At 40.7% G+C, this 27,701-nt stretch overlaps 1 pseudogene across 1 annotated transcript; it reads left to right on the top strand.

Annotated features, from left to right (window-relative positions):
* The first annotated feature begins 919 nt into the window (after positions 1-919).
* LOC307096776 (large ribosomal subunit protein bL19m-like) lies at positions 920-27,701 on the top strand (annotated as a pseudogene). The gene is made up of 2 exons: positions 920-964; positions 27,012-27,701. The product of its transcript is annotated as a large ribosomal subunit protein bL19m-like (transcript).

Raw genomic sequence — 27,701 nt, 5'->3', positions numbered from 1 at the left:
CTTATCTGTATTTTTCTTACATCACAGATGCTCATAAACCAAGATGGCTCTGGCGGAATTATTCTCAAAGGGCAGCGAAGGGAAGAATGTGAATATTCATAGGTTAAGCATCTTTTGTCTGCAATAGCATTTGTTCATGTTTTCATAATGTATTTAGTTTAAAATTAAGCCTTACTTATAGAATGGGGCAGATTTTTAATTTTGTTATTTACAAGTGAGAGAACATATATATTATGGGACTAGATCACTAAAATATTTCTTCTTCCCCAAACTCCTCTCATGAATTTCCTATTGTTTTCAGAATGAAGCCAAGTTTCAGTACAACCCATTGATGACCATGCTTGCCCAACATATTTTTGGCAATACAGTGTACGTTTATATTACCAAAGTAAAATATTTTTAAGAAAACATTAATGTGGAGAGCTGAGTGCAGAGCTAGCATGAGTAATGACTGCAAAATTAAGCAAGTCAGAAAAACAATTGTAAGTATATATAAATATTTGCTTGAATCTTTATGATAACAAATGGTACTTCTTCTTGAGACTTGGAACAGCAGAGGGAAGCCTGCTTTACTTTTCAGAAAATATTTTATTTAGAAACAGACTTGAGGTTCTTTGTATAATAAACAAAACTATAACAGGCTTTTGCCACAAGAACTCTACCAGATTATTTAAAATGTTATGACCTTATTATTTTTATGGTGTACTCTGGGAAAATATTTGAGGTCTCAACAGAAACCTTCAGCTTGTTTTTGAGTTAGGAATGTTTTCTTTGGAGTCATGAACAGGATGAAGAAAAATGGGACAGCTGCCAAGACCCTGCACTTTGAGCTTTTGCATGCTACAAAGCAAAATACTGGCTGGAACTGTGGGGAGCTTCAGGGCTGCTGGTGGGTTAGGGGTGGGGAGAATTTGGGAAGATGAAGAAAAAACTCTCTGTGACTTCTGAAGACCTGTGTAACGAGGTGAGTTGTAAAGAAAGGAATAACTGTTATTTTCAGATTCTTTTTCCACCCATAAAACTCAGTACAAAAATTTCCCTGGATTGGGTTCCCCAGAGGAGAACATGGAGGTTAGGGCTTTGGAGTGGAAGCCACACAAGCTACCTAATCGAGGAAGAAGGTTTGTTTCCCCGTGGCCCTGAGAGTGGGGCATGTGCACTGATTTCTGGAAGGCTCCAGGGCTTAGGCTCCCTCTCATAGAAGTGCCTAAGGGGAATAATTACACGGTGCCCATTAGCGGTTCCACACTTACCTCCAAGTTCACAGGAGTCTGAGGTTCTGTGTGTGGTAGAACAGTGCACCACCATGAGGGGCATCTCTGGTCTTCCTAGTACGCTGCCTGACCAGGGCCCTGGGAAACTGCTGAGTCACAGCCGATGGAGCAGCTGATAGGACTCTGCCAGCCATGGCATTGCAAATACCAGGATATCCTTGAATGAATCCCTGGAGGATGAGAGAGAACACACCAAACATGATTGAGGTTGAATTTTCTGCCAGTCATATGGGTGAAAGTACAGAGCAAATAAAAGCAAATTTCTCTGATTTAGAGAAATGTAGCATTTAAACATCAGAAAATGTTTACTTACTTGCTACACTGAAAGTATTCTTACTTGCTACACTGAAAGTATTTCTATATAGTTAGGTATAAAGCTCATTTTCCCTTTGTAGCATGCAAAAGCTCAAAGTGCAGGGTCTTGGCAGCTGTCCCATTTCTCACTATTCCCATGCAAGTGAGACTGCCTGGGACCAACATGCCTCTCCACCCTTCCTTATATACACTTCGCATTAGTCTTTTATTTGTTGGCTTCATTCATTTATTCATTGAATTAATTCTACAGAAAATCTTGAGGGCTTAATATTTGCCTGTAACTCAGAGACATAATTCCAATCTCAAGAGGTTCATAGTGTAGAGCAGGGGTGGGGAACATCGGACCTGAGAGCCCTGTAAGGCCTGCAAAATCATTTGGTCTGGCCCTGCCAAGGCATGGGGTGTGTGTGCGTGGCGGGGGGGGGATTGGGGAAGAGGGGAGGTGTTAATGAAATGTTTGACCAAATATAGTAGGCTAATATTTTTTTGTTAATTCTCACCCAAGGATATTTTGCCATTGATTTTTTAACATTTTTCTTTCTTTATTGATTAAGGTATTACATATGTGTCCTTATGCCCCCATTGCCCCCATCCCCCCAACTCGCTCATGCTCTCAACCCCTTACTGTCTGTGTCCATTGGTTATGCTTATATGCATGAATACAAGTCCTTTGGTTGATCTCTCCCCCTTTTCCCACCCACCCCTATCTTCCTTCTGAGGTTTGAGCATCTGATCAATGCTTCTCTGTCTCTGGATCTGTTTTTGTTCATCAGGACATGTTGTTCATTATATTCCACAAATGAGTGAGATCATGTGATATTTATCTTTCTCTGACTGGCTTATTTTGCTTAGCATGGTGCTCTCCAGGACCATCCATGCTGTTGCAAATGGTAGGAGTTCCTTCCTTTTTACAGAAGCATAGTATTCCATTGTATAGATGTACCACAGTTTTCTAATCCACTCATCTGCTGATGGGCATTTAGGCTGTTTCCAAACCTTAGCTATTGTAAATTGTGCTGCTATGAACATAGGGGTGCATATATCCTTTCTGATTGGTGTTTCTGATTTCTTGGGATATATTCCTAGAAGTGGGATTACTGGGTCCAATGGGAGTTCCATTTTTAGTTTTTTGAGGAAACTCCATACTGTTCTCCACAGTGGCTGCACCAGTCTGCATTCCCACCAGCAGTGCACAAGGGTCCCTTTTTCTCCGCATCCTCTCCAGCACTTGTCCTTTGTTGATTTGTTGATGATAGCCATTCTGACAGGTGTGAGATCATACCTCACTGTCATTTTGATTTGCATCTCTCAGATGATTAGTGACTTTGAGCATGTTTTCATATGTCTCTTGGCCTTCTTTGTATCCTCTTTTGAAAAGTATCTATTTTGGTCTGTTGCCCATTTTTGGATTTGGTTGTTTATCTTCTTTTTGTTAAGTTGTTTGAGTTCCCTGTAAATGTTGGAGATAAAACACTTATCGGAGATAACATGGGCAAATATGTTCTCCCATGCAGTGGGCTTTTTTGTTGTTTTGTTGATGGTTTCTTTTGCTGTGCAGAAGTTTTTATTTTGATGTAGTTCCATTTGTTTATTTTCTCTTTAATTTCCATTGCCCTAGGAGCTGTATCAGCGAAGATATTGCTTCAGCATATGTCTGAGATTTTGCTGCCTGTGGATTCCTCTAAGATTTTTATGGTTTCCCCTCTTACGTTTAAGTCCTTTATCCATTTTGAGTTTATTTTTGTGTATGGTGTAAGTTGGTGGTCTAGTTTCATTTTTTGCATGTATCTGACCAAATTTCCCAGCACCATTTATTGAAGAGACTGTCTTGACTCCATTGTATGCTCTTGCCTCCTTTGTCAAATATTAATTGAGCATAGTGGTTTGGGTAAATTTCTGGGTTCTCTATTTTATTCCATTGGTCTATATGTCTGTTCTTGTGCCAGTACCAGGCAGTTTTGAGAACAGCGGCTTTGTAATACAGCTTGATATCTGGTATTGAGATCCCTCCTACATTCTTCTTCTTTCTCCGGATTGCTGCAGCTATTCAGGGTCTTTTTTAAATTCCAGATGAATTTTTAGAGAATTCGTTCTAGGTCTGTGAAATATGCTGTTGGTATTTTAATGGGGAGTGCATTGAATCTATAGATTGCTTTGGGTAGTATGGACTTTGTAATGATGTTGGTTCTACCAGTCCATGAACACGGTATGTTCTTCCATTTGTTTATGTCTTCCTCTATCTCTTTTTTCAGTGTCCTGTAGTTTTCCGAGTACAGGTCTTTTACCTCCTTAGTTAGGTTTATTCTTAGGTATCTTAATTTTATTGGTGTAATGGTAAATGGAATTGTTTTTTTAATCTCTCTTTCTGTAAGTTCACTATTGGTATATAGAAATGCCATAGATTTCTTGGCATTAATTTTGTATCCTGCTACATTGCCAAATTCATTTATTAAGTCTAATAATTTTTTGATGGAGTCTTTAGTGTTTTCTACGTACAGTATCATGTCTTCTGCAAATAATGACAGTTTTACATCTTCTTTTCCATTTTGGATACCTTTTATTTATTCTTCTTGTCTAATTACTATGGCTAGCACTTCCAGTACTATGTTGTACAGGAGTGGTGAAAGTGGGCATCCCTGTCTTGTTCCTGTTCTTAGGTGAAATGGTTTTAGTTTTTGCCCATGAGTGTGATGTTGGCTGTGAGTTTGTCGTATAAGGCTTTTATTATGTTGAGGTATGATCCCTCTATTCCCACTTTGCTATGGGTTTTTATCATGAAAGGGTGTTGGATTTTTGTCAAATGCTTTTTCTGCATCAATTGATATGACAATGTGATTTTTATCTCTCAACTAGAGTCCTGGTGCATGACATTTGTGCATGAGGCCGGGGGGGGGGTCCCCTTTGCCCAGCCTGCACCCTCTCACAGTCCAGGACCCCTCAGGGGATGTCCACCTGCCAGCTTAGGCCCACTGTCCACAGTCAGACATCCCCTGAGGGGTTCTTAGTGTTGCTGCAGAGGCGGGAGAGGCTCCTTCCACTGCCACTGTGCTTGCCAGCTTCTGGCTGAGGGGTGCTCCCCCTGTGGGAGTGTACTGACCACCAGGGGGCAGCTCCTGCGTTGAGCCTCTGCCCCCTGGTGGTCAATGTGCATCAAAGCAACTGGTCATTCTGCTCTTCAGTGAATTTGCATATTAAGGTTTTATTATATAGGATTTGTTTATGTGATATATCACGTTTATTGATATGTAGATATTGTACCATACTTGCATCCTTGGGATAAATCCTACTTGGTCATGGTGTATGATCTTCCTGATGTAATGCTGGATATGATTTGCTAGAATTTTGTTGAGAATTTGGGCATCTATGTTCATGAGGGATATTGGCCTGGAAATCTCTTTCTTTGTGTTGTCTTTATCTTGTTTTGATATTAGGGTGATGTAAGCTTCATAGAATGAGCTTGGAAGTGTTGCTTCCTCTTGAATTTTTTGGAATAGTCTGAGGATAGCTTTTAGTTCCTCTTTAAATGTTTGGGAAAACTCCCCTGTGAAGCTGTCTGCCCCCAGACCTTTGTTTGCTGGAAGCTTTTTGATGACTGCTTCAATTTCCTCCACAGTTATCAACCTATTGAGATTCTTAGAATCTTTCTGATAGAGTTTTGGAAGGTTGTATTTTTCTAGGAATGTGTCCATTTCCTCTAGGTTGTCTAGTTTGTTGGAATAGGCGTGTTCATAGTATTTTTTAACAATCCTTTGTATTTCTCTGGGATCTGTTGTTATTTCACCTCTTTCATTTCTGATTTTGTTTATTTGGGTACTCTCTCATTGCTTCTTGGTGAGCCTGGCTAGAGGTTCATCAATCTTGTGTATCCTTTCAAAGAACCAGCTCTTGGTTTCATTCATCTTTGGTAATTTTTTTTTGTCTCTATCTCATTTATTTCTGCTCTGATCTTTATTATCTCCTTCCTTCTGCTCACTCTGGGCTTTACTTGTTTCTCTCTTTTTAATTCTTTAAGTAGTAGAGTTAGATGATTTATTACCATTTTTTTTCATGTTTTTTAAAGAAGGTCTGTAGAGCTATAAACTTCCCTCTCAGGACTGCTTTCAGTGTGTCCCATAGATTTTGGATTGTTGTGTTTTCATTGTAAGTCATTTCCAGGATGTTTTTAATTTCTTCTTTGATCCTTTTGGTAACCCAATCATTGCTTAATAGCATGCTATTCATCTTCTAAGTGTTTGAATTTTTGTGATTGTTTTTATTGTAGTTTACTTCTAATATTATGTCATTGTGGTCTGAGAAGATGCTTGATATGATTTCAATCTTCTTGAATTTGGAGAGACTTTGCCTGTGACCTAATATGTGGTTTATCTTTGAAAATGTCCCATGTGCACTTGGGAAGAACATATATTCCATGGATTTGGGGTGAAATGTTCTGAAGATGTCAATTAAGTCCATCTGATCTAGTGAGTCATTTAGGATTGCTGTTTCTTTGCTGATTTTTTTGTCTAGATGATTTACCCAGTGATGTCAGTGGTGTATTAAAGTCCCCTACTATGATTGTATTTTTGTCGATCTCTCCTTTGATATCTTTGAGGAATTTTTTTTTTTAATGTATTTGGGTGCTCCTGCATTGGGTGCATACATGTTTAACAGGGTTATAACCTCTGGTTGTATCAATCCCTTTAGTATTATGAAGTGACCTTCCTTATCTCTTGTTATGGCCTTCACTTTGAGGTCTATTTTGTCAGTTATAAGTATTGCTACCCCAGCTTTTTTTTTTTTCATTTCCATTTGCCTGAAAGATATTTTTCCATCTCTTCTCTTTCAGTCTGTATGAATCACTTGTTCTAAGGTGGGTCTCTTGTAGACAGCATATATATGCGTCATGTTTTTTTATTCATTCAGCCACTCAATGTCTTTTGATTAAAGCATTTAGTCCATTTACATTTAAAGTTATTATTGATAGGTACTTGTTTGTAGCATTTTTATTTCTTGTGCCTGTGTTCCTTCTTCCCTTTTTATTTCTTCTTTTTTATACAAGTCCCTTTAGCATTTCTGTCATTGCTGTCTTGATGGTGATAAACTCCCTTAGCCTTTTTTTTTTTTTTTTGTCTGTGAATCTCCTTATTTCCCCTTCAATTTTGAATGATAGCCTTGCTGTATAGACTATTCTTGGATTCAGTCCCTTGCTTTGCATCACTTTGCAAATTTGCTTCCATTCTTTTCTGGCCCAATGTGCTTCTGTTGAGAAATCATTTGATAATTTAATGAAAGATTCCTTGTACATAACTTTCTTTCTCTCTGTTGCAGCCTTTAGGATTCTCTCTTTGTCCTGAATGTTTGCCATCATAATTATGACATGTCTTAGTGTCTGTCTTTTTGGGTTCATCTTGTTTGGGATTCTCTGTGCTTGTGTGACTTTTTACTTCCCCACATCAGGGAAGTTTTCTGACATTGTTTCTTCAATTAGGTTTTTTAACCCTTGTTCCTATTTCTGTCATTCTGGCACCCCTATTATTCGTATGTTGCTTCATTTCATGTTGTCCCAAAGATCCCTTAGGTTCTCCTCCTGTCTTTTAATTTTTTTCTCCAATTGCAGTTCAGTTTGGGTGTGTTTTGCTTCTCTGTCTTCTAATTCGCTAATTCAGTCCTCAGCTTCTCCTAGTCTACTGTTGAAACTTTTCATAGTGCTTTTTATTGCAGTTATATCACTCTTTATTTTTTCTTGATTCTTACATAAGTTGTTGATTTTTTCATCCATCCAGTTTCTGAACTATATGATTCTTATTCTGAATTCTTTTTCTGATATATTGCATACCTCTGTTACACTTAGCACCTTTTCTAGCTATTCCTCATTTTCTTTCCTTTGGGGGTTTCTTTGTCTCCCCATTTTTGCTCTCACTGAAGGATCCAGGTGTCGAGTCATGCGGTGGCTGCTCCTCAGGCTGCAATGGCTCCTCAGGCAGCAGTTGCTCCTCAGGCCATCATGGTAGTGGCTTCTCCTTAGTTGGCAGCGGCTTCTCTGGTGGGCACTGCTCACGTGGCTGCTCACAGAAGTGGTGGCTCCTCTGGCTGGTGGGAGCAGGCTGCTCAAGAGGCTTCTGTTACTCAGCCAGGGGTGGGCTGTGCATGGCTGCTGCACCTTGGACAGGTGCAAGCTGCTCGCGGGGCTGCTGCTGCTTGAATGGGGAAAGGCTGCTCACATGGCTGCTGTTCCTCAGATGAAGACAGGCCACATGAGGGAGGCTGCTGCTCCTTGGATGGAGGTGGGATGCTCATGTGGCTGCTGCTTTTCAGACAGGAGCAGACTGCTCACACTGCTGCTGCTCGTGTGGTCGCAGCACCTTGGGCAAAGCATTGGGCAGGCCAGAGGGAAGTGAGCTTCGGAACTCACCAAAGCCCATGGCTGGGGTGGCTGGAGTCTCAGTGACTGTGGAACTGCAGCCAAGGCAGCAGGTCCTTGGCAGGGGTGGCTGTATAGTCCCAGGTTGTGTCTGAGGGAACTCTGGGTGGAGGTGAGGCTAGGTTACCAGTCACAGAAGCTCTCCCCTTCAAGAAGGCACAGCCTCTTTGGTAGAGCCAGCTTCCCCAGGACAGTTTGCAATGGTAGCAGAGGCTTCCCAGCTAGGCAAGCCTGGTCTGCCTGTCCCAGAAGGTTCTTCAGGATCTAACTGTCCCTCACTCACATACACATGCACACACCCCACATATCCACACACTCCCCTTTCACTCCCTCACTCACTCAAGCTCTCTCCTGCACTGCCGTCATCTTCCTTTCTCTGTAGTTGGGTCTGGAGTGTTATTGACCCATTCGTGGATGGAGTCTTCTCTCCATGTGTCTGGTTATGTGGCTCACTCTCTACCACATTGACCAAACAGGACAAAATGCAACTTGACAAGACACGACACAAAGGGACTAAAACATGAATGTACTCATGACACCGATAACTGCAATATAAGAGACCACCAGAAAAAAAGAGAATTAGGGAAGAGAAAAGAGAGCACAAATGACACCAAGGAGAGAAAAAATGGTAAGAGAGAAAAGAAAAAGGAAGAAAGAGGAAAAATATATAAGTATATGGGGTGAAAACACCACAGAACAAACAAATAAACCAAAAAATGCAAACACCAAACACCCAGAAAAGAGGGTGGGGGCAGAATCTGTAGAGGCCAAGCTTATATACAGAAAGTAAGGTTAAGGAATTGGATGAATATGGGGAAGACCTCAGTTCAGTATAGAGGAAGTAGAAAGAGGATGAGTGGATAAGAAGAAAGAGAAAGAAGAGAAAACAATTTTTTAAAAATCCTAATATATAAAAATCCTGGCTCCGTCACATCCACAACAACTGGAGGTTCGACCAACCAGAAGTCAGTCCTGCAGTCAGCCCTGGATTACCTTGGCAACCCAGCACTGACTGCTATGGCTACAGGTGGTGACCCAGCACTGACTGCTGAGGGGGCTGCGAATCAGGCCTGGAGAGAGGCCTGAAGAGAGAAGCAGGGTCTGATCCATAGCCTCTGTGGCAGCTGTTGATCAGCACTTGTCTCTCTCTTTAGCTCCGGGCCTGGCCAGCAGCCGCACCTCCATTTCTCTCCAGACCTCCATCGGGGCTGCTGATCAGCCCCACCTTTCTGATCAGGCCCCGTTGATAGGCCCAGAGACTCTGACTGTCAGAGAAACCGACCAATCAGAACAAATTCTGGGTCAACTGTGAGGAACCAATGGCTGCCTATGAGGCGGAGCTTTTGACTGACTGGCATAGAAACTGACCAATCAGAACCAAATCTGGGTCAACTGTAAGGAGCCAATTGTTGCCTAGGAGGTGGAGCTTTTGATGCTGACTGGCATAGAAACCAACCAATCAGAACCAAATTGGCCAGCAGAGGAGGGCAGTTGGGGGCAAGATCAGGCCAGCAGGGGAGGGCAGTTAGGGGTGATAAGGCAGGCAGAGGCAGTTAGGGGCAACCAGGCCTACAGGGGAGGGCAGTTGAGGGGGACCAGGCTTTCAGGGGAGGGCAATTGGGGGTGACCAAGCCAGCATGGGAGGGCAGTTGGGGATAATCAGGTCAGCAGGGGAGCAGTTAGGTGTTAATAATGCTGGCAGGGGAGCAGTTAGGGGGTGATCAGGCTGGCAGGCAGAAGCAGTTAGGGGCAATTAGTCAGGCAGGCAGATGAGTGCTTTGGAGCCAGCAGTCCGGGATTGTGAGAGGGATGTCCCAGATTGGAGTGGGTGCAGGCTGGGCTGAGGGACACCTCCCAGTGCATGAATTTTGTGCACCGGGCCTCTAGTTAATTTATAAAATAGGATAAAATTAAAAAATAAAAATAAAAAATAGATAAAATAAAAATAGAATGATAAAAAATAATGGAAGAAGAAATAAAAATAAAGAAACAAATGAATACAGAAAATACAGGAAAAAAAGAGTGATAACAAAATAATAAAATAAAAATGAAAAAGTGTCTGCCAAATTTTAATGCCCCATGGGGGCTGGTTTAAGATCCCATGCTTCTGTACTGTCTGCCACTTCTCAGTTTCCTGTTAGATTGTTGAAGTTCCAAGCGGTCCACCGCTCTTCTGTTTGTGTCTATCTCCACAGCCTTGACTCTCAGCAGGCGGGACCAGTCTTCCACTTAGCCTGTCTGCCCACTTTCAATCTTAATCTCTCAAGTGGCTATTTCTGACAGAGCTATAGTTGGGGAACTTGCTGTATGGCTTTCTAGGACTGCATGGCCTCTCTTCAGGCCAGTCCCTGTGGGCTCTCGGGAACTATTCAGATTTTTTTCTTTTTTTTGTATCCTTTATAGCACTCAGGGAGTAGTCTGGGTGATGCTGTATTGGTTGCCTGGAGACTGCAGGGAGGGGCTATCTCTTCAGGGGAAAATGGCTGCTTAGGTCTGGGGTGTCAGGTATGTCTCAGTGCCAGACTCCCAGCCACCTCTCCCCAAGCTGCTCTTCTCCCCAGCCTCTCCCCAGACTCTACAAGTCCACACCTCAGCCATAGGTGAGTGTTTGCATATGAAAGGTTCTATGAACTAGGTTTAGAGAATAAAAGCAAAGACCAAAGAGGTGAAAGAGATGCATCACTGCAAACCCCGCCCCGCCCCTCCCCCCCCCCCGCCCCGCAGTATGGCACAACTTGGGCAGTTGTTCAGGCCTGCCCCCTTGGTGCTCAGCCTCTCGTGGCTATGGGTTTAGACCTAGAATCCCCTGCTGCCAGCAGCTCTCTGGACTTCCTTTCTACAGTCAGATGTTACGCCTGTCCCAAGGGATGCAGGTTTGGTGCCATGCAACTTCCTTCTGACCCTCTGGGCTTGGAGGCCTCATAATTCTCTCCAGCCCAGATCCGTTATTTTACTGTTCTCCAGGCGTTGTCTGCCCTTCCTGGCTGCAAATTATCTCACCAGCTGTGTCTACTTCACCAATTCGGGGCAGATGTTATTTGATTTAGTTGCTCCTTCTATCTGCTCCAGGACAAGGCTCAGGACACATCTGCCTATTCCTCTGCCATTTTGTCCACCTCTCCATTGATTTTTAGAGAGAGTGAAAGATAGAGGGAAAGACAGAGAAATATCAATGTGAGCGAAACATTGATTTGTTGCCTTCTGCTTGAGCCCCTACCAGGGCCCTGGTGGGGAGGATCCTATAGCTGAATGATTTTTGTTGATAATGGCCCCAAAATTATGTTATAAATATTCAAATGGCCCTTGGCAGAAAAAAGATTCCCCACCCCTGGTCTAGAGCATGATGATCAGAGGTTGGGAGGGAGGAAGAGAGAGCAGTTCATGAACCTAGAAGGAAGACAGAGCACTTTAGCTGTACAGAGGAGCAGTAACCCCATCTGGAATGAGAGGAGAAGTCAGGCTAAGTTTTTTGGGGAATAAATCACTGGATAATCTTGAGATTGTAGAGAGTAAATGAGAACGGGGGTGGGGGTGTGTGTGTTGGGGGACATTCCAGGGAAATGAACCAGCCAGGGCAAATGCTTGGAGACATGAAAAATAGTCTGCTGAACTAACTCCAGACTTGGGCTTTGCAAGGATGTAAGCTGACAAGGGAGCAACAACACATTCTTTTTGCCCATTGTAGTTTTTAAACATTATGCTCTACATGCTGCCCTTGACAATCACTAATTTCTCAAAGGTTTTACCCAGTATTGACTTTTATAAGAAGAAGTAACAAACCAAGCAAAATAATTTCTAGAAGGAAAGTAAAAATGACTATTGTGACAGTTTTATAAGACAAATCATTTGAAGGTTCTGAATTCCTCCTGATATATATGAAGAATGAAAAAATGTTTAGACTAATTCATTTCTATACCTAGATTAAGAATTGTGATATAGTGTTTTTCTGCAAATAACATGTATTAGCAGATGTTACTGCAACAAATATCTTTCCTGATATGGATAGATTTAACATATAATTTATTGCTTGTCAACTGAAAATAAAATTATTTAATGAATAATGCAATTACCTGTCTTTGAGAAGACACAGAAAAGTTAGTATGGACATGATTTTCCACAAAGGACAAATGTTGTTTTTAGACAAAATTCAGCATGCCTTCTTCTGAGTAAAATCTTGTCCTTGGCTAATTTATCCATGCAGATATTCCTTCTTCTTTCATTAAACTCTCCATCCTAAGCCATCTCTCTTTCAGGAAATGTCCCATGAACCAAACTCAGTATGTTTTCAGCAGCTTGCTCATTTTTCCAAAAGAAACAGGAGTATCATTTTCTATCAATGTTTATTGCACATGAGTTGTTTGTCACTAGTTCAATGGACCAAATAGAGAGATGGAAGAGATGATGAAATTAAATAATTGTTGCCTCAGATTAGTTCCTTCCTTAAAAACAAAAAGTTTTGAAAATTTTGTTCCTTAGGAATAATTTAAGATTTTCAGTGAATGTTACTTTAGAGAAAGTCTCTACAACTTTTATTTGTACTGTGGACCCCTGTGATAGCCTAGTGATACCTGTACCCCTTCCCAGAGTAATGTTTTAAATGCATAAAATAAAACACATATGATTACAATTAAAATAGATAATTATATAGAAATATAATCAGCAAAATGGCTTTAAAACTTTACAATAACATATGTGTCTTTAAGACATTAAATAATAAGATCTAGGCACAAGTCTAGTAGCTACTATTTTTGAAGTAGTGATTAGATATCTATGACAATTATAATGTTACAAGAAAATGTCTTCTGTTTCTCTTGGGTACAGAGGAACAGTTAATAATTACTATGGTTTGAAATCTACATTCATAATTGAGGGAAGTACTTAGAGGTTTCAAAAAACAATAACAACAACTTTTTTTTTTTTTCATCCAAACCTATGGACCGCTGAAACCTAGCCCTGGGCCCAGGCGAAGAACCCTTATTTGGCATTGGCCTGGAATCAACACATTGACTCCATTTCTACTGTTAAGATAGAAATCACGGTGAGGGCTGATGGGGGTGGGGGAAGGGGAGAGGGCAATGGGGAGAAAGGGGGACACATGTAATACTTTCAACAATAACAATTTTTTTTAAAAGATAGAAATCGCTGTAATGAGACCCATCCCTCCAAGAGAAGAGAAGGGTAGCTTCATTTCCAAATAGGAAATATGAGAAGAAAGAGGAGGTCCACTATTACCTTGTCCCTTTAAGATGCTTCATTGTAAACTCATTCCACACTCCTTTGTTCATTATTTATTATTTCAGAATTTATTTATTTATTTATTTTAAAAAGCTTTAGTCCAGAGACAGCCAGAAAAACAAAACAACCATGAGCATGCCAAAAGACCCTTGGGCCCCAGCTTCATCTCCTGCACGATCTTGGTAAATCCCTTAGCTTTGATCCTTAGCTTATGGCTCAATCACCATAAGAGTAATAGCTATCTAGCAGTATTGTGGTGAAGGTTAAATATGACAACATCCATGTTAAGCTATAAAGAACTATGCAAACTCTCCATATATTGATAGAATATTTGGTCTCCCCTATGTCTTTTTCTCACTGTTGTACAAGACCCCTGGGGCCAGAGAAAGGCAAAGTCAATGACAACACAGTAAGAAAGAAGTGTCACTAGCTTGAGACTAGTACAGAGCTGAAGAAAAGTAGAATTTCCTCTGCACCTGGCAGATCTCAGAGCATCTTTTCTTGCTACTTTATGCCTGTTTAAACGCCCCCCCCCCCCCCGCCGCCGCCTCACTACCCCCCACCGCCTGCTCCACCAGCCTCAATGAGAAGAACATGAAAAGTTTCCCAAGTTTGCTTTAGCCACCAGTGTATTCATCCATCCACCCACAAGTAATTATGAAAGAATGTTAGAAATGGCTGGGCATGTGCCAACCAATTAGAATTGTAAGCCATCACAGAATACAATGGTTCATTTGTTTTAAAATAAATATTTAAACCTACAACTATTTGTAAGCATAATTGTTAAGTCCCAGGAAACATTTTTTAATCTTCAGCCTATACTTGGCTAAACTCTTCTAACACTGAAACCATATCCCATACTGTGTGAATGGTTATTATTTTAATACTTATATGTATCTTTTAGAGAAACACACAGAAGTATTTGGGGATGATATGATATGAAGTATGGTAGATTAAATGAGATTGGCCACGTGTTAATCTTTGTTAAAGCTGTATAACAGTTGTAATGAATTTTATTGTACTACTAGTGGCCCAGTGCACCAAATTCGTGCACAGGGGCAGGAGTATCCCTCAGCCCAGCCTGCACCCTCTTCAATCTCGGACCCCTCGGGGGATGTCCGACTGCTGGTTTAGGCCACAGGGGTTGGGCCTAAACTGGCACTGGCTCCTAACTGCTGCCTGCCTGCCTGCCTGATCATCCCTAACCACTTCTGCCTGCCAGCCTGATTGCCCCCTAACTGCTCCCCTGCTGGCCTGATTGATGCCTAACTGCTCCCCTGTCGGCCTGATAGCCCCCAACTGCCCTCTTCTGCTGGCCTGATCGCTCCCAAGGCTTTTATTAGTATAGATATGACCTTTTACAGAAAATTTCACTAACCCTGCTTTACAATAAGGGCTTGACAATTGAATCGTTTGGGGCCAGACACCAAGATTTCTTTCTTTGACTAGTGGAGGGAATAATTATCTTGTCTTTAAGTTGCCCTGAACATCAAATGAGATAATGACTTAGAAAAGTATAAAAGCACCATATAAAGACAACTGTCTTTTTCATGTACTGAAAAGACAATAAAGTGGTAAAATGAAAAGCACTATTTTTATTCTCCCCCTTCCTTCATTTACAGTCTTTATTTAAACTTTGAAATTTATAAAAATTTCACTCCTATTTTTATTTCTTTATATTCAATATTATTTTGTATTAGTTTCAGGTTTTATATTAGTTACAGAATAGTGGTTAGACAATCATACACTTTACAAAGTGTTCCCCAATATTTCCAGTACCCACCTGGCATCATACCATCATTACAACACTATTGACTATATTCCCTATTTAAGTGACTATAGGTTTACAGGCCTTCCAATCTTTCTTTTGTGTGGCTCGTCCTTCCTTTCTTTATCACTTCTTCCCTCATTTTCTTCATATAGTATTTCAATTGGCCCTCAAAGCTCAGCAAAGGCCCTGGGACACACTTAATCCATTTTACAGACCAGGAAACTGAGGCCAATTCCAGTTGGCTGTGGAACTGGACTCAGTGGGCAGGGAGCCCTCACAGCTGTGCTCTCCACCCTTCCAAGGGGCAGCCGTGGGGCAAATAGAACAAACCTCCGTCAGCCTTCTGAACCTCGTTCTCGAGCACCTCTTCATCGTGGATGCTCCACATTCTTCCCTCTCCCCCGTCCCCCTCCACCCCCATTCTTTACTGCCCCCCTTCTGGGGAGCAGATGGTAGACTTCACACTCACTGTGCAGGCACGTGCTGCTGTGGGCACAGCGGAGCGGGAACTTGGGGAGGGGCAGGTGCAGGCTTGCTTCTGGACCGCAGCGGAAGCAGGAGTCGCTGCCTGGTTAGTGCCAGGAGCTTCACCGAAACTGCTTCAGTGGGGTACCCGGCAGTGTGGCGCCCCTACACTGAGGTGGCACCACCCCTCAACCCCCGCCTCAGGGCTGCGGGTTCGCATCCCTCCACCCGGGCATCCTTCCACACTGGCAGTCATCGCCTCTTGTTTCCCGCTGGGCCAACCCGTGCAGAACCTCACTCTTCATGGGCAAGGCAGATTCCCACCTGCTGGCCCCCTGCCCCAGCCTGAGCCCCCTCTGGTGCACCCCTTGGGCCGCCGCCTTCTGGCTGGAAGCTTTGCCGAAGCTGCAGCGCTCGTCTGGGAGCCACCCCTCAGGCGGGCCAAGAAGGACAAAGCCCAAAGGGAGTGAGTCTTGAACCCCCACATCCCATTCTCTGGATTTCTTTCCATACCTCCTCTCTGCTTCACATCTTGAATGGGTACAGGGTTCGGGCACCCTGTGGCCCAGCCACATGGCCTCCGGGCGGCCTGGTAGAGTCGGTCTCCATGAACCTGTGGATCTGTAGCCAGAGGCCCAGCCTGGGTCTCAGCAGCCCCATGCCTGCTGGAGACGGCTGTTGGATGAGGACTAGAGCCCATCCGTCATTAGCTCCCCAACTCCAGAGGAGGCACCACAGGCTCACGTCCCCTGGCTGCTGCAGTCCGCTAACCCAAGCCTGCTGCATGCACAGCCTGCTAAACGGTCGTTATATATATCCCAAAGATTATATTATATACTTTTTGTAATCATTCTAAAAGATATCAATTAAATTTAAACTGGTTTTTATATTAAAAATTTGGTTGAGACCACGAAATGAATCCTCCTTATTTATTAGACCATATAAAATATTATACTCGAGGTTGAAATTTTACCACATATAAAGACTACAATATATTTTAAACTACTAATTTCTCCAGAGAAAATATAAGAATAACTTTCTCAAAAATAAATTTCTATACTTTATGCATTTTGTTATCACAACTATATAATTTCTCCCATCTTAATTTGAACTTTAAACTCTTAGAAGCCTTAAATTTTAGCTGGCAAGTTAAATACTTAGCATTTCTCAGATTAGTAATAACTTCATATTTTAAAGAATATATTTCAAATAAAATACAAGACATATTTACTTAATAGATTCAATTCTATCCTCTAGGTTTTTGATACGAGGCAAACTCAGATGAATATTTCAGTATTTTGTCATTTTAACATACCTAGATATTCAATAAATTTTTATCATTTAATTTAGCAAACTTCAAAGCTCTAAGTTGCCATAGACTTTGGAAAACTATGTTTCTGGCTGGCAAAAGGAGGGGGAAGCAGAGAGGCAAACTTGTAGCTATTTAAATGTAAAAGCACTACATTCTTTCCTCAGAGATAATCATCTAAGGTTTCTGCTTCGGGAAACTCGACGAGCCCCCTCTTCTATCAATATACCTATACTTACCCCTGAAAAGCTCTACCACAAATCCCTCATTTATCTACGTTTCAACAATTTTGAGACTTGAAAGGCAATTATTATTGTCCAAGGCATTTACTTTGGCAAATTCTGTAACAGAGATAACTTATTGACTTTTTAATAGCACTCTCGGGAGTGGGCGTCCATTTTACAGGATCACCACGTGTCTCCCCACCCCCACATTCTGCTTGGTTTGGGGAAATTTAGCAAATGGTCTGGCTGCCCAGGTTTCTTTTCTTACTGAATTAAATTAAAGGCATACTTAATAAACTAACAATAAACACATTAAAACCAAACAAAAAGGACAGATCAACAAACATATAAACAAGACCTAATAAATCACAGTTCTTTTCCTTGAAATTTCTCTCCATAGCATTGACTACCCTTTAAATTTATTTTAGCTAAACTCTGCCTGTCCCAAGGCGTCATATGGTAATTTAAAGACAAAGCATCAGAGAGTCTCCCTGTGAGAGTGTTAACAGCACTACCTTCTCTAGTTGCCTTTGGACTTTGGATCCCCAATACGAATTAGGTAATTTGTAATTTGAACAAGACCCCACATAGTTAAATATGAAAACGACACTCTTTTTCCTTGAGCCTGATTTAAGAGAGTACCTTTTGACATTTTAATTTCTTTATAATTTTGCCTTTTAACCGAATTCTTCTCCATTATGGTCTGGCTTGAAAAAGACGTTCCTGCCCACTCTGGATTGTGACTTCCAAAGCTTGGCATGGGCTTTATGTGTAGTGAATCTCCCCATCAAATTTACTGGTGATCCCCACCTTTACCAGTGGACCTCTTCCTTCGCTCAGGCAAATAAGCTTCTTCTCCAGATGTCCCTCATTGAGGCGTCATAAATGCTGCAGTTTTTTTCACAACAAGCGTTCAAGAATCTGGAGAAGGGCTGCACATAAATGGAGACTAGACAAGAAATATAAATTTGGAAGGCATGTTGGGGAAACCAGGCAGAGGTCACACCTCTAGTGAAGTGGGCTCCCCAAATCTCCAGACCCACGACTTTTTAGTAACACATTTTGACCTTTAGCAAAGCAGATATACACATCAAAGGTAAGGTTTGGTAAACAATAAAGAATTATCAGGTTGGGTGAATTGCCCTCAGGTGTTTGGCAGCAGGTACTAATATGCAGATTTTCAGCTCTGCTGAAGACATGCATCAGCCTTCTGACAAACTTCTCACATTTATTATGCTAACTACTATCCTTAGCCTCCAGCACAAAGGGAAAGACAAAGGTCAATGATAGCACATTAAGGAAGAAATATTCCTGGCTAGGAACACATTTGTGTTAAATAAGTGCAAACAAATGAAAGTGAATTAGTATATCAGAACATTTAGATTCTTTCTGGTTTGTCTGGAGAGATGAGTGCTATGAATCCTAGTTTGTTCTCAAATTACTTTACCAATATTGATGCTGTTATGTAACAGATGATAACAATGAAAATTACATTAGGCAGAAAAACACATAAAACATGATGGGGTTTTTTGCATCTTTTCAGCTATATTGATGTGACTGCTAGTAAGGACCCTATCCTCCAGTTTTATCTGTTCAAATATTAGCTGGCCTTTTATAATAGAAAAATCAGAATGACTTTATTTTGAAAATGCATATGAGCTATTAACAAGATGGTCAACTTAGGGGTCTTATATAAAAATATATAGTATATATTTAAAGTAAAATTAAAATTCATAATGTATTATTCATGGAATATTTTAGGACGTCATCATACCTTCAATACCTTAAGCATAGTCCTTGCTGGTTTGGCTCAGTGGACAGAGTGTCAGTCTGTGGACTGAGAAGTCCTGGGTTCAATTCTGGTCAAGGGCACATGCCCAGGTTGTGGGCTCAATCCCCAGCAAGGGGTGTGCAAGAGGCAGCCAATCAATGATTCTCTCTCATCATTGATGTTTCTATCTCTCTCTACCTCTCCTTTCCTCTCTGAGATCAATAAAAAAATATTTTAAAAAATACCTTAAGCATATACAGCAGCATCAGAACTATAGAAATATCTTTAAACAGCAAGTTATGCGTGAATCATAATATCTTCATGTAAATAATTCACCACTTTAATCTTGTAGCCAAGCCATAAATCCATTATATAAAGGGGTTATCTCATAAGAACATGAAACTGGTGATTAGTTTAGTAAGACAACACTATAAAATGATCCTAAAGATGAAATTTGAAGAAGTTTAAAAATGCTTCTCTAGAGCATTTTTTGCTTTCCTCAGTATCATTAAAACTTTATATTAGGACCAATATAACACATTTAGGAGTGATTATTAAAATCAAAAGGAAATGAATTAGTTTCTGTATGTTGTTATTTGAGTTATAAAAAGAAATATGGCCCTAGCCGGTTTGGCTCAGTTGTTGGAGTGTCAGTCAGCAGACTGAAGGGTCTCAGGTTTGATTCCCTCCAAGGGCATGTACCTTGGTTGCACCTCAAGCCCTGGCCCCAGTCAGGGTGCATGTGGGAGGCAACCATTGATGTATCTCTCTCACACTGATGTTTCTCTCTCTGTCTCTCCCCCTCCCTTCCACTCTCTCTAGAAATCAATGGAAAAAATATCCTCGAATGTGGATTAGCAAACAAACAAACAAACAAAAAAGAAATATGTATTCCTTCTGTCACATTTACAAATATCTCTATGAATATAATTTATGAATTTTATTCCATATTTCCATGAAACAGGTCTTAATATTATATTGTAATGCCACACAACAAAAACTAGTAAATAAATATTGTGTTAACTCTTTTTCTCCCATTTTGTGTCAAAACATACAACTTTTGATCACAGCAATAGTGACTTGCTGCCACAATGACCAGCTCCTTGTGTGATCAGTCCTTCGTCTCATAATTGGGAAAGTCTTTCTGTGCCACCCAGGGAGCCGATTCATGACAAAAGTTGACAAGCTGTTAGACAGCCATTCTTTATCCTGTTCAGGGTCTTGCTGGGACAAATTGGGTCAAAGGTAGTTGCCCGAATTTTAACTCTTTTAAGAAAATCTAATGAGTCAAAAAGAAATTACATTTTCTATATTATTTTGTCGAATGCTGATTTAATTCACTTTTGATTTCTGTGGTCCAGCTTATCACATAAATGTGTAGACAGTGTGGCTCAGTGATTGAGTATTGACATATGAACCAGGAGGTCACAGCTCAATTCCCAGTCAGGGTACATGCCCAGGTTGAGGGCTCAATCCCCAGTATGGGGCTGCAGGAGGAAGCCAATCAATGACTCTCTCTCATCATTGATGTTTCTATCTCTCCCTTGCCCTTCTTCTCTGAAATCAATAAAAATATATTTTAAAAAAAAGTCAGCGTTCCATGATCTAAGTATATCAATGGTGAAATATTTCAATCATAGTATTCAAGGGTGTATAGGCTTGATTTTTAGAGTAACATTTTCCTCAGTGCAAAAAAAAAAAAGAGGCAAAAACTCAAAAAGAATGTGGTAGATACACTGTTTACTAAGAATACCTCTATTTATGCAGATCTTTATGGTCTTCAAAGCCCTTCTAAATTTATAGCCAAAATGTTGATAAAAGGGCTGTAAGATTATTCCATTTTCTAACCATAATTGAGCTATTTCATTTGATGCTCAAAACAACATTATGATATAGACAGAGCAGGTATCATTGTTACTATTTTACAAGTGGGAAAACTAAGATTCCGAGATGTCAAATGATTTGCCCAGGATCACAGACAAAGAGGCCAGTCTAGAAGCAAACCTATGTTTCCTGGATCCTATCAATTTCCCTCCTGACATGCCATATAGCTTCTAAGATAGTTATGAATAATGATTAACCTTAAATCACTTGTTTATCTTGGAAAACATATTTCTCCCTGGATCCCCAGCTGACGGACACCAGCCCTCTGCCCAGGGTCTTGGGCTTATAGTTAACAGGAGGGGAACAGGTGGCTGCTTGGCCATCAGGTATTGCAGAAAGACTGGGACACTTTCTTTTGGAAAAGGGTTTCCAGGCTTCGAGTTGCCAGGCGTTTTAAAAAGGGGAGAAAAACAAATTCCCCTCTGCAGCAAATGGAAAAAGAAACACCAAAGTCAGTGTTTAGTGTTCCAGATGAAAGTGTCATTCTTAAGATAATCTGTTGTTATTTTTAGAAAGAGAAATACAACTTCAGCTCTGTATACTAAAACAATGGCCTCAGCAGAAACCAAGATGGTAGCATAGGTAAATGCTGATACTCGGATCCTCCCACAACCACATCAGAAATACAACTAACATACAGAACAACTATCATTTAGAACAGGCGTCCTCAAACTACGGCCCGCAGGCCACATGCGGGTGTTTTTGCCGTTTTGTTTTTTTACTTCAAAATAAGATATCTGCAGTGTGCATAGGAATTTGTTCATAGTTTTTTTTTTTAACTATAGTCCGGCCCTCCAACGGTCTGAGGGACAGTGAACTGGCTCCCTGTTTAAAAAGTTTGAGGACCCCTGATTTAGAATCACCTGAAATCTGGCTGAATGGAAGTCCTACAACTAGATAATTAAAGAAGAAAACACATTGAGACTAGTAGGAGGGGCGGAGGCATGGAATGGCTGGTCCAACAACCACGTGTGGCATTTTTTTAATCAGGAGGGATATCTTGGCTGCAGAGGCCTCCTGTGAGGAGCAAGGAGTCCCAGCCCTACACTAGATCCCTTAGTCCAGGGTTCCAGTCCTGGGAGGAGAAGTCATGAGTGACATGAAGACTGCTGGAGTCCTAGGAAGTTCCTCTTAAAGGGATGGACTCACTTCCTCTGAGCTCCAGCACTGTGGCAGCAGCTTGAAAGGATCCAGAGACATACAGGGAGGAAATAAATTGTGTGGCATCAGGGCAAGAACTTGGGAGCAGCTTTTTCCTAGCCAAAGTGCTGGGACATCTCCCCTTCCCCTCCCCCCACCTCTACCCCCCACCCCCGCCCCCGCATAGAGCTAACTGGAAGGCACCATATCTGATTCTCCATCAACCTGGCCCTCACTGTTCACCCTACCCTAGTGATTCCCTGAGATCCCGCCCCACCTAATTTGCAGCCCCACCCAAGTTGTTTGCAGTGTCTTTTCCATATGAATGGCCTATTCTGGTCCAGGCTTCAGACTTTCCTAAAATCTCTCAAAGCAGCAGCTGGACTCAGTGTGCCCATATCTCTGGATAAGTGGCCTCAGGCCCAGCACTAGCAACAGCTTGCCAAGGTTCACAACTTAGCCTCTATTAGGCATCTCTAAGACAAACACAGGTAGCAGCCATCTGCAGATCACTCTGTAGCTTGTGCCAAGTGGTCTTAAGCAGGACACAGGTAGTGCTTAACTTTGCACCTCCCAGGAGGCCCCAGAGCCAGAGCACTCAGTGGACAGCTTCATACCACACCAAATTACAACTCTACAGTATTCACAAGCAGCATAGTCAAGGGGAGAATTCAGTGAGCACCAAAACCCTATGAAGCAAGTCCTACTCTATAGGGTGTCTCTTGCACAGCAGCTCTTCCATTGTAGTTGCAGCTGGCCCTCACAGCCAATTGGCCTGGAAGTCAATTCCTCCCAGTGATGCCAAAAGCAATCAAGGCTCAACTACAACAAGACAGTGCACACAACCTACACAGGGACCCACCTAAAGTGCCCAGTTCAGGTGAGTGGGGAGGCTGAGCCACTGGGCCTTAAAGGATACATACTACACAAGATCACATTATGGTTTCCAGGAGACATAACAGCTCTATCTAATACAAACACAGAAAAGTAGCAAAAATGTGGATAGAAAAAAAAAATGTCACAAATGAAAGAACAGAAGAAATCACCAAAAAAAGAACTAAATGAAATGGAAGCAAGGAAACTACTGGACATAGAGTGCAAAACAATGATTATAAGGTTGCTTAAGGAAATTAATGAGAGCTTCATGGACCTTAGTGAGAATGTCAAGAAACTTAGTGAGAATTTCAAGGAAATTAGTATCAACATCAAGGACATGAAAAAAGACCAGTCAGAAATTGGTGGAAGGATACACTAACTGAAATGAAGAATAATTTACAGGGAAGCCACCGTATACTAGAGGATGCTGAGAAAGAAAAAAAAAAAAAAAACCTAATCAGAAGAGTAAAAAGAAAACATAATCCAAAAACATGAAGATAGTTAAGGAGACTCTGGGACAACTTTAAGTGTACCAACATTCACATTATGGGGGGTTCTGGAAGGTGAAGAGAGGCAGCATGAAATTAAAAATCTATTTGAAGAAATAATGACAAAAAACCCTTTCTTACCTGGTGAAAGAAATAGACATAGAAGTCCAGGAAGCACAGAGAGTCCCAAACAAGAGGAATCCAAAGAAGACCACACCAAGACACATCAGCATTAAAATGCAAAATGCTAAAAACAAAGAGAGAATCTTAAAAGCAGCAAGAGAAAAGCAAGAAATATTCAAAGTGATGAAAAGCAAGGACCTACAACCAAGATTAGTCTACCCCGAAAAGCTATCATTTAGAATTGAGGGTCAGATAAAGAGCTTCACAGATAAGAAAAAGCTAAAAGAGTTCATCACCACTAAGACAGTATTACATGAAATGTTGAAGGGTATTCTAGAAGAAGAAGGAGAAGGAGCAGGATGAGAAGAAGGAGAAAAAGATAAAAAAATATGAACAATAAAATGGCAATAAATGCCTATTTATCAACAGTTGAATCTACAAATAAATGAACAAGGCATCAAACTGATGAATCAAATAGGACCAGAGGCATGGAGACATGAACAGACTGATGAATCTCAGAGGGAAGGAGGAAGGAGGGGTGGGAAGAGATTAACCAAAGAAGTCATATGCATATATGCATTACCTGTGGACACAGACAATTAGGTAGTGAAGTCCTAGGGTGGGCAGGATCTGGGTGAAGGAGGGCAAGAGGAGAGGGAAAGGGAAGGATGTCTGTAATACTCTCAACAATAAAGATATTAAAGAATAAAACATTTAAAACACACCAAAAGACAAAAAAAAAAATCATGTCCTTATCCATGAGGGACACTGATGCAGAAGCAAGTAGAAGCCACCCAAAGTCTGTCATTCCTACAGGACTAGGTAATGCTTAAGTAAATAATCAGTTTCCATCAGACAACTCAAAGTTTAGTCAAGTCCAAACAGGACTGCTGCCAACCTTTTTAAGTCAACACTGATATCTAAAATAAACACAAGGTGACTAACACACACTGGTACTATAATAAAAATATGCTGTATTGTGGAAGAGCTCCTAGCCAAGAGATGTTCTTGGGCTTTTTACGTGGGCATCTGTTGATTAGTCAGAAGAGTAAGTCCCCTAAACATTTTAAAAATTATTTAATTCAATAAACTTTTGTTTTGAACACTTACTCTCAGGAACTGTGAATGATATAAGATTTTACCCTACTTTCAACTTAACAAGTTAGTTTTTTACAGTTTCATAGAAGCTGGCAGACATACTAGTAATGAGACTCCTGAGTCAGAGACACAGACTTACAGCAGTAGCAGCAACCAGTGTCAGCATTTGAGAGCAACTCTGACCTTGGCAAACCAGGTCTTTTATACTCAACAGCAAACACACCTGCTTATTACTGTTGAGGTAGAGAGACACTTCCTCACTCTTTCAAAGCAGTTTGCTACACAGACACCCTTGAAAAACAATCCAGAACAAAGGCAGTCAATGCCTCTACCGGGAATATGTGTATAATGTGAGAAATTCATTGAGAATCATCTCCCAACACTTATTCTTTAGCAGACACTGAGAAATGCTAAGGATATGAAGATTAAAAGAAGGAACATGCTATCTTGTTTCTGATAAATCTAATATTGTTAATAAATTTAACCATGACATTGAACTCCCAAATTCTGTCCATAGAAAATGTGGGAAGTTCAGTTTGTTCAGTATCCATCCTTAACTTGATTCTTATAATAATAAAAAATTCGTGGAAGGCAGAAAACATAAGCCTATGTGCAATGTGATACCACACTTTTAACTTTAAAAGACAAAGAAATACTTATGCAGAGGAAAAAAGACTAGATGGCAATATCATTATACCAAAAAATTATCCAAAAAATATTAACGATAATTTTCTCTACGTGAGGGAATAGGAAAGATCTTTCCTCCCTCCTTCTCTCCTTCCCTTCCCTACCTTTCCTTCCTTCTTTCCTTCCCCTCTTCCTTCCATCATTCCTTCCTTCCACATTAAGATTAATGAAGAAAAGAGAGTAGGATAGGGAACAATTAGAATTACCAAAAGAGTTCATTTTCTTTACTTAAAATATATATATTAACATGGTTTTTAAAATCAAAGAAAGTTTGAGAAGATATGAGTGGGAGAGTGTAAATAAATATTCCTTTCACTTCTATCTACCTGCCCTCAAATAATTCTTCTTCAGAGGTAACCTCTGTTACACATTTTTGCATTTAAATATATAATTTGCATAAACAAATATACATGTGTACTAGTATTTTTGTGTGTCTTTCCTTCTGTTTTTTTTTTTTAATTTTGTACCTTTATTAGCAAAGGGGTTGCACCAGTTTGATACTCACCAAAATACATGTGAGAGTCTCTTACTCCCAAAACTCACCCATGCTTTTTAATAATTGTCAATCTGTAGACTTTTTTAAAGAAATGGTCCTGTGGTTTTAATTAATTTAACTTCTCTTATTATGAACTAATCATAATATTCTAGCTATAATATTTTAAAAGATACCTAGATTATTATTATCAAGTTCTTACAGTATATTCTGTTGGGCCTGGACAAATAAATAAACAGGGCACGGATGACAGCTAGGTTAGGGATGGCAGTCACAAAGCATGAGTACTGCTCTTCCGCCTTCATGTCAATAATCTTCGGTTTTATTTCTGAGCATGAATGGACACTCAGGATCCTTCTCATCACAACTCTGGGGTGTGCCATCACTCAATCAGAGTTGATGAGCTTATACTATTTGCCATACTTGTTTTAGATGGCTTATAACTAAATAAAATAAAGGGACAAAAGCCCAAGCTGTGGCATCCCACATAACAACTAATTTAAAATAAAGAATTCTTCTGGCATGGATCTCTGTAGGATTCACACTGTGTAACATGGCTAGTTTGGCTGACATGTTTTTCTTTTTCAAAGAGTTATTAGATATATATTAAGCTCCAGTTATACACAGAAGGAAGGAGCTGGTTGGCTAGTGTACCATTCACAGGTGGCTTTCTTTTCTGGCTTCCCTCCTCTCTGAGTACTCCCTTCCCCTTTCAAATAAACCACTTACATTCAAATTCTTCTCTCAGGTTTCTTCCAGGAACCCAAACTAAGACACAAATTTTATCTAACTTAAGAGATGCAAAACCGAGGCAGGAGTGGCTGGACAGGGAAGCCTAACCCTGGCGGTTGGGGGAGCAAACTGACAAAGCACACAGAGGTTGTTGACCTCTCCTGCTTTCAGACTCCTTCCTGTGTCACCTTTTAATTGTAACCTTCACAAATGTAATATCAAAGTAATTCTTTAAAGATATTAAACCCTTTAAGAGGTACAACTTTTGTTGTACAAATTTGTTTTGCAATGTGAGACTTCTGGAAACTCCATTCAGGGACAGATACTGGACCCCCACCCCTTGCACATACCTAATCCCCCTCAAATATAATGGCCATAGCTCTCCCTGCTTCAAGTGAGTGACTCATGGCTTTGCTCCTCTGGGTGGTCTGCCATCTACCTACCCTCAACACTCAGAATATTACTGGGAAAAGGCAGGCATCTGCTGATGGCTGGGAACCCAAGAACAAAGCTTGTATGTACTAGTAGAAGCAAATTTGGTTCCAACAGATTTACTGCAGAGAATGGATGTACTGTTATGTATCCAATTAATCCCTATTGCTGGATATTTAGGCATATAGAGTTATTGTTTAGAGTTGAAAACCTAAGGACTATAATATTGAGACTGTTTTTGTGTGTGACTTGAGGTACTAGTTTCTTTCCCTAATAGTCAGACCTCATTCATAGACAGTTAACACAGCTCTCTACTTTCTCACTACTGAAGCAACTCAGTCAAAATCCATTCAAAGAGGAAGAACAAATCCTCTGAAACTTCAGTCGGAAAGAAAATATATGTTATAAAGGAGAAAAATACTCCACACTCCGAAGTTCTAAGTTGGAAGCATTCTTAGTGTTACTAGGGCCAACCCATATGCTGATGGAAAAACCAGCGAGTTTCTGGGGATTTGCATCCAGAGATCAGGAGCAGGACTTGGAGCCACTTTTATCCTTAGGAATACTATTGAAGGACAAAGTGTTGAGATTTGCTCTGAACTCTATAATCCTAGAATCTAGGAGATCCAAGTGATCAAATTAGAGAAATGGCTGGATGACAGCTTGCTATACTTAGGAGATGCCCTTCCTGAGTACAGCACTGCTGATGTTAATATAAAGCCAAGACTACAAGAATTGAGCCAAGAAGTTCCTGTTAATAGCATGAAAGTAAAAATGAAGCCTAAGGGCTGGTCCAAACTCTGTGAGCATCCAAAGCTTAATATTAAGGGAATTATATTTGATCTTTATTTAATTGAAGAGCAAATGAGAGAAGCTCAGAAGTGGAGTTAGCCAAGACTTGAGTTTGATATAATGAGGAAATATGATACTTCAAAAATTAAAGCTGCAATATGGGATGATATTGAAGTGTCAGAAAAATCTTGA

The sequence above is a fragment of the Cnephaeus nilssonii genome (assembly GCF_951640355.1).
Source record: "Cnephaeus nilssonii genome assembly, chromosome: 3".
NCBI classification, from domain to species: domain Eukaryota; kingdom Metazoa; phylum Chordata; class Mammalia; order Chiroptera; family Vespertilionidae; genus Cnephaeus; species Cnephaeus nilssonii.
This window is presented reverse-complemented; position numbering and strand designations above follow the sequence as displayed.